General features: G+C 34.7%; 1 pseudogene; it reads left to right on the top strand.

Annotated features, from left to right (window-relative positions):
- The first annotated feature begins 577 nt into the window (after window positions 1-577).
- On the top strand, window positions 578-5,567 carry LOC107025206 (annotated as a pseudogene).
- Window positions 5,568-8,332: the final 2,765 nt, after the last annotated feature.

Below are 8,332 nucleotides of genomic sequence, written 5' to 3'. Positions count from 1 at the left end.
TATATATATATATATATATATATATATATGTAGGTTTTATTAGTTCAATTGGTTATTTTTGCGATTTATTTTAGTAAACTAAAATCAAATCAAATAGTATTAGTTTTCAATTTTAGAAACTAAACCAAGCAAATCAAATATCAGTTTTTTCTAATTTTGTTTGTTCAAACTGGGATTCGAAGCATGAATAACATAATCATCTTCACTGGCACCTGATTATATAGTGAAGTGATTATTGGGTTCTTTAATATTTTTACAAATGATGATCTTGTATTTCACTTCAATAATACTGAATATGATTCCACTCTAATCAACTGGAGGAAAAATTCCAAAAGCTTTTACTTTTTATACACATTTCTTTGTCTTCCATATGGAATCCGAATTTTTGAATTGTTATCTACTCAAACACTATCACTACTTTTTTTAGCTTACAAAATTCTCCATTATTGCTCTTTCAGTTTTCATTTAATATAACCTTTACTTCCCATTACACAGAAAACACTCAAAAAAAGAGTTCTTTTTTTTTTTAAAAAGGTAGACTTCAAAAGCTTTTTTATACTGAACTCCATAGATAGCTATGGATTTCTTAGGTAAAGTTGTGGACAAAGTCACAGATTGGTTGATCGAGTCAGTTGTGCGAGAGATTGGATATCAACATCACATCTTCGGATAATGAATTTGAGAGGCTGGAGAATATCAGAAGTGGGGTGCAGCTACGAGTGGAAGCTGCCCGGAGAAACTTACTTGTCATTTCTCCCAGCATACAGGGTTGATCAACTCATGTTGATACAATTACTGCTGATGTGGCTACTATATTGCGACGTAGACCTGAGGTTGAAAGAGGTAGTTTCTATGGTTGGTGTCCAAACTTGAAGTCGCGTTACTTGCAAAGCAAGAGATCTAAGGAAATTGTAATGGATTTGATTGGTCTTCAAACTGAAGGCAACAATTATGTGGATTTCTCCTATCCTGTACCACCTGTTGAAGTTGAAGCTATACCTAGTTACACTGGTGAGGAGTTTAGCTCCAGAAAATTGCAAGAGGAAGAGGTCTTGGCATGTTTGAGAGATGGCGGATTAACTATTATTGGGATATGTGGTCTGGGTGGTGTTGGTAAGACAACACTGACTGAGAAAATCAGACAAAAGGCGAAACAAGAAAGGTTGTTCAATGATGGTGTTATGGTAATTGTCAGTCAACAACATGACTTGAAAAGAATTCAGGGTGAGATCGCACAAGGAGTTGGGCTGACATTAGAAGGGGATGATTTGTGGAGTCGTGGAGATCTGCTGCGCTCAAGGTTAATGGATCAAAATAGTTGCATCCTTATAATATTGGATGATGTTTGGAAGGCTCTTGAACTAGAGAAACTTGGAATTCCCAGCGGTAGCAGCCACAAACATCAGTGCAAATTGACATTCACAACATGTTTCCAATCTGTTTGTGTAGAAATGAAAGCTCAGAAGATCATGGAGGTTGGAACCTTATATGAAGAGGAAGCATGGATCCTTTTCAGGCAGAAAGTTGGTAATTTAGTCGACGATCCTTCTCTACTTGGCATAGCAAAAGAGTTTGCCAAAGAATGCAAAGGGTTGCCGCTTGCAATTATTACAGTTGCAGGAGCACTAAAAAAGCATAAAACCAAGCGTTCATGGAACTGTGCCCTTGAACAATTACGTGGTGCAGAAACAATAAGTATCCCTGATGTGCCCACGGAGTTGTATAAACCTCTGAGGTTAAGCTATGATTACTTGGGAAGTAATGAAGCCAAGTACCTATTTTTGCTTCGTTCCTTGTTCGAGGAAGATAGAGATATCTGTCCTGAAGAATTACTTGGATATGGAAGTGGGCTTCGCATCTTTCCAGGAATTGAAAATTTAGAACAAGCAAGAGATAGGGTGTGTCTTCTGTTAGAAAGATTGAAAGATGGTTTCTTGTTGTCCCAAGGTTCAGATAAAAATTATGTCAAAATGCATGATGTGGTCCGTGCAATGGCTATAAGTATTGCATCCGAGGGAGAGCACAACCTTATGGTAAGTCACCATGTGAACTCGGAAGAGTTCCCAAGAAGAAATTCTTATGAGCATTTCAGTCACATGTCAATTGTTGCAAAGAAATTTAATGAGCTTCCTAGACCAATAGTTTGCCCAAAACCGAGGCTTTTAATGTTGAAACTCTGGTTTGAAAAGTCATTCAAATTACAGGAAATTTTTTTTAATGACATGGGCGAACTCAATATCTTAAGCCTGAGGGGATATGTGGACTTCATTCTGCCTTTTCCAGCATCCGTTCAGAGGTTGTCAAGTTTGAGGACGCTGTGTCTGAGTAATCTAAGGTTGGATGGCATATCCATTATGGAGGAACTTGTCACTTTAGAAATTCTCAAGATAAGAGGTTCTCAGTTAGAGGAGCTGCCAGTGGAGATAGGAAAACTGACCAATCTAATTATGTTGGAGTTGCGGAATGATAGTAATAAACAACTTAAAAAGGATTTCAGCAGGTGTCTTATCAAGGCTAGTTCAATTGGAGGAACTATATATGGTGGGAGTAGAAGATTGTAGTTACTCCACCTTAAGGGAACTGGAATTCTTACTGAGATTAACTTCACTGACATTAAGTAGATGTTCTGGAGATGTGATCTACAGTAACTTGAGCCTTTCCTCCACGTTGGCACGGTATGCTCTTAAAGTGGGTGGACCTTTCGTAGTCTCTTTAAGCATGGATGATTACGACAAGAGTATTTCTTTAGAGGTCACTGAGACCACCCAATTGGATGATTGGATCTGCCACCTGTTGAAGGAAAGGGAATTTGTAGTTTCAACCGGATATGGCTCTAATTTTGTGTTGACTCAGTTGCAGCTGAATGAATTTCAGAACATAAAATGTCTCCGCCTCACTTTTTGTAAATTAGTGACACATTTATTGAACATCTCTAGGAGGATACATGAAGTAATCAAGTTCCCGAATTTATATGACTTGAAGCTTGAATATCTGGAATGCCTCACTCACTTTTGCAATACAACTGTTGACGGCATTGAGTTCCCTCGGTTACGGAAAATGCTATTCCACTACTTACCTGAGTTCCAAAATTTCTGGCCTACAGCCAACAACTCCATCACTCACTCAAGTCCTCTTTTTGATGAAAAGGTTTGCTTCTTATCATGAAACCAACTTACTTTCTCAGTTTTTATGAATTAAAATTTTACCTTTTACTTGAGTTTTAAAGATATTTACTTACACAAAGTCTCTTTCTTTTTTAAGGCATTTACATAAATATAACCTTTAACTTGGCTTCAGTTGGCATGTATGCCCTCCAACTTTCTATGTGCACAAGGAAACACTTAAACTTGTATAAAATTGAACAAGTAAAAATAGTGTAATAATACATGTAGGACAATAAATTGCCATGTAGGATGTCACGTAATACAAGTTAAACTATCTATTTATGCACACCCAAAGTTGAAGGGTATAAATGTGAGCTGAGTCTAAGTTAAAGGGCATGTTTTTGTATTATGCCTTTTAAAAATGTGTTTGAGATATTAAAAACATATATTTGCAGGTTTGTTGTCCCAGACTAGAAGAGCTATATATCAATCAGGCTAACAACATAAGTGCTCTATGCTCTCACCAACTTCCAACTGCCTACTTCAGCAAACTTGAAAGATTGGAAGTAAAGAGTTGTGGAAAAATGAGAAACTTGATGCCTCCATCAGTGGGCAGAGGTCTTCTGAATATCCGGAAACTAGAGATAAGAGACTCTGTCAATGGAAGAAGTGATCACAAAAGAGAAACAACAAGGAGAAGGAATCACGACCTTATTTCCCCTGTTGGAAAAGCTGGAGCTTTACACGGTTCCTAAGCTGGGGCATTTCTTTCTGACAGAGTGTACAGTTGAAATTCCAGTTCTCAAGGAAGTGGATATTCGTGACTGCCCTGAAATGAAGACGTTTGTCCAACAAGGAGTATCTGTGAGTACAACAAGTCTCGAAAGTGTGAACAATGATGATGAGGTGAAAGTAGTTGATCACAATAGAGAGATGTTCAATTCTAAGGTTTGTCTTGTGTCGCTAGCGGTATAACTTGGTACTGCCCTCTTCCCATTTTAACTAGTAAATAGTAATAGTAGTCATTCTATAGTTATTTCTGTTTGACACTGGAAGCCATTTTTTTTAGTTTTCACTTCCTGTTACCTTGACGTTAGGTGAGATATGGTTCATTTTAGGATTTGTATTTTAAGCTAATATTGAAATTTCATCCCTTATATACAAGGCCTTCAATATTTGCAGGTTTCTTGTCCCAACCTGGAAAAGTTACATATCAATGGGGCTAACAGCATAAGTGCTCTATGCTCTCACCAACTTCCAACTGCTTACTTCAGTAAACTTGAAACATAAGTAAAGAGGTGTGGAAAATTGAGAAACTTGATGTCTCCATCAGTTGCCAGAGGTGCTTGGAATCTACAAATACTGGATATTAATAACTGCGTATCAATGGAAGAAGTGATCACAAAAGAGAAACAAAAAGGAGAAGGAATCATGACCTTATTTCCCCTGTTGGAACATCTGCAGCTTATAATGCTGCCAAACCTCGCGCATTTCTTTCTGACTGAGTGTACTCTTGAAATTCTAATTCTCAGTTATTTCTTGATTGATTACTGCCCTGCAATGAAGACGTTTATCCAACAGGGAATATCTGTGAGTACACCGAGTCTCGAAGGTGTGAACAATGATGATGAGGTGAAAGTAGATTATCTCAACAAAGCCATGTTTAATTCTAAAGGTTTGTCTTGTGCCACTGCTGTATAATTAATTACTGCTCTCTTTCCATTTTAACTAGTAAGTAGCAATAGTAACCTTAGATAGTTATTTCTGTTCGTCACTTAAAGCAACTTTTTTAGTTTTTCACTTTTTGTTACCTTGATGTAAAGATGAGATATGGTTTATTTTTGGATTTGTACTTTGAGCTATATAGAATTTTCATTGCTTTAAAATACAAGTACTTCAACATTCGCAGGTTTGTTGTCCCAGCCTAGAAGAGATACTTATCTGGTGGCCTAACAGCATAAGAGCTTTATACTCTCACCCATTTTCAATTGCCAACTTCAGCAAACTTGAAAGATAACGAGATGTAGAAAATTGAGAAACTTGATGTCTTCATCAGTGGCCAGAGGTGCTTTGAATCTTCGAATACTAGACATACAAGATTTTGAGTCAATGAAAGAAGTGATCACAGAAGACGAACAAGGAGAAGAAATCATGACGAATGAACCCTTATTTCCACTGTTGGAAAATCTGGAGCTTGATAGGCTGCCTAAGTTGGGGCATTTCTTTCTGAGGGAACATGCTCTAAAATTTCCATATCTCAAGAAAGTGTTTGTTTCTTACTGCCCTGAAATGAAGCCGTTGGTCTAACAGGGAATATCTGTGAGCACACCGAGTCTAGAAAGTGTAAACAGTGATGATGAGAAGAAAGTCGATGATCTCAATAAAGCAATGTTCAATTCTAAGGTTTGTCTTGTGCCGCTAGATGTATAAATATTATCTTACACTCCTTTTGTTGTTCATCTATTTTCCAATTCAAGTAGAACATTTATTTATTAGTTTCTGCATGATTAGTAGAAATAGAAAGGTCCAATTCATGACTAAATAGATAATATAACTGTTTTATAAATTTGTGTATTTGCAGGTTTCTTGTCCCACCCTGAAATATCTATATATCAATGATTGTAACAGCATAAGTGCTCTATGCTCTCACCAACTTCCAACTACCTACTTCAGCAAACTTGAACATTGTATATATTGAGTTGTGGAAAATTGAGAAACTTGATGCCTTCATCAGTACCCAGAGGTCTTCTGAATCTCCAGAAACTATACATTATAGACTCTGATTCAATGGAAGAAGTGATCACAAAAGAGGAACAAAAAGGAGAAGGAATCATGACCTTATTTCCCCTGTTGAATGATCTGACGCTTTGATGGCTGCCAAAGCTGGGTCATTTCTTTCTGACGGAGCATGCTCTTGAATTTCCATTGCTCAAAGATGTTCTAATCGATTACTGCCCTGAAATGAAGACGTTTGTCAAACAAGGAATATCTGTGAGTATACCAAGTCTCGAAAGGGTGAACTATGATAGTAAGGTGAAAGTAGATGATCTAAATAAATGGACACAACAGAGGTTCAATTCTAAGGTTTGTCTTGTGTCGCTAGCTGTATAACTAATTAACTCTTGTTCGTCACTAGAAACAACTTCCTTTTACCTGCCCCCAAATTAGAAAACTAAAGCATCAGCATAGTCTTTTATCTTCCAAGTACATGTTGTACATACTAAGCTAGTCATCTCTCTTCTCTACTCCCAGGAACAAAAACACTGGTGATGGCAACGAAGTCGGACCTAGTCATGGCAGAAGCTAATGATGTCTATGAATCCAATGCTAGCTAGGAAGGTAATAAGTAGTCGAAAAAATAGTCCGAGTTAGCTCAAACATCACCTGATACCTATAGCGCTGTTTATTGATTTTTGAAAGAAGTGGCAGAGCTTGAAGAAACAACGTGCACCTAGAGTAGTAGCCTATTACGTTTTGTTAGGCCCTTTGATATCTTATTAATCAAGCACTAGCACCCCTGTAGCGTAAGATGCTCGTGATGGAGGTAACAAGCAGAGGTGGATCTACATTATAATTGCCAGTAAAATCATATCATATCATATCATATATTACTAAAAGCATGAACAAAAAAAATTGAAAGTTGAATTACGATTTTACCTCTACTATAAATTAAGATATTATAAATCATTTAACTATTTAATTTAAATATTAAATTGTATCATTTTGATTAAAATGTTGATGACCTTTACACTTTCTTAGGTTAATTCCTAATTAAAATATCTAATTAATAATATCTATTCTCTTTAATCTATATGTATAAAATAATAAATAAATAAATAAATAAATAAATAAATAAATAAATAATCTCTCTATATATATATCCATTCATATTTATTTTTTCTCTTTTTTTTTGAGATTTTATATGTCTAAATAGTTTAGTTAATATTTTATTCTCTATCTATAATTACTATGCTTAAATTAAATTATATTAAATTGACTAGGAAAAAAATAACCCTCCCTCTCCCCACGTCTGGGATATGATTATTTCATTAAGGGCCCGTTTGGATGGGCTTAATAAAAGCAGCTTTAAAAAAGTACTTTTGAAAGTGCTGAAACTTATTTTTAAAAAAAGCAGTTATGTGTTTGGATAAAAGTGTTGAAGTTGCTATGCCAAACGTGAAAAGGGAAAAATGGAAGAAAGAGATGTTAGGGTTATGTTGTAATTTGGAGATTGTATAAATATATTAAAGGCAAAAAGATAAAAATGTGGTCAACTTAAAACAGCTTATAAGCTAAAAAAAGAAAAGCACCTCTACCCCAGCTTTTAACTTTTGGCTTAAAATAAGTTTTTTTTAACTTAAAATAAGTTATTTTGAGTATTGCCAAACAGCTAAATAAGTCAAAAATCAGCTTTTAAGTCAGTTTGACCAGCTTTTAAGCTGAGCCAAACAGGCTCTAAATCTTCTTATACAAATTACTAAACTTTTCATCTTCTCTTTTAATTATTTATACTCATTTATGAGTTATGACATTAATAGTCTTTCCTCTCTCAAAATCAATTGTAGAGGTAAAATTATTGTCACCTTTCATATTTCCTATAATTCTCTAACTAATGGAGGAATATTTTTTGTTCACCAATTGCTTCTTTTGATGAGATTATTTCAAAATTTTCAGGTACTATTTAATTTTATTTGTTTTTGTTTGAAAATAATAATATTATATAAGATTTTAATAATGATATTTTGTATCTACTTTTATGATAATGACTATTTTTCAACTGGTTTATTTTTTTTAATAAATTCTTGAATTTATTTGTAATTTTATATTTGTATATTGTATTTTGCCATGTTCTCGTATATTATTTTATTCTCGTGTTAATTTCTATTCTAATGTTACTTTTTTAATTTAAATTTTAAATTTAAATTTCTCAATTATATTGATGAGATGAATTTCATTGTGTAAGATATCATTTTTCTAAGAATATCATTTTTTCTAATTCATATTGTATCATCTTACGAATTATCATAATATACATTATTCTACTTTTTTTATTAATGTGAATTTTAGAGACACATACAAAAAATTGATGGTTATTGATGGAATAACTCGTTCTTCGTATTGAGATTTTAGTAGCTTTAGTGTAACGACCTGTTTAGTCGTTTTGTGCAGTAGAGTTTATTTCTGGTAATAACTGTCTGGGTCGACGGATCCCACGACGGACCGTCATG

Source organism: Solanum pennellii, chromosome 7 (genome assembly GCF_001406875.1).
Source record: "Solanum pennellii chromosome 7, SPENNV200".
In the NCBI taxonomy this organism is placed as follows: Eukaryota; Viridiplantae; Streptophyta; class Magnoliopsida; order Solanales; family Solanaceae; genus Solanum; species Solanum pennellii.
Note: the sequence above shows the minus strand (reverse complement) of the source record. Positions and strands in the feature narration are given on the sequence as shown.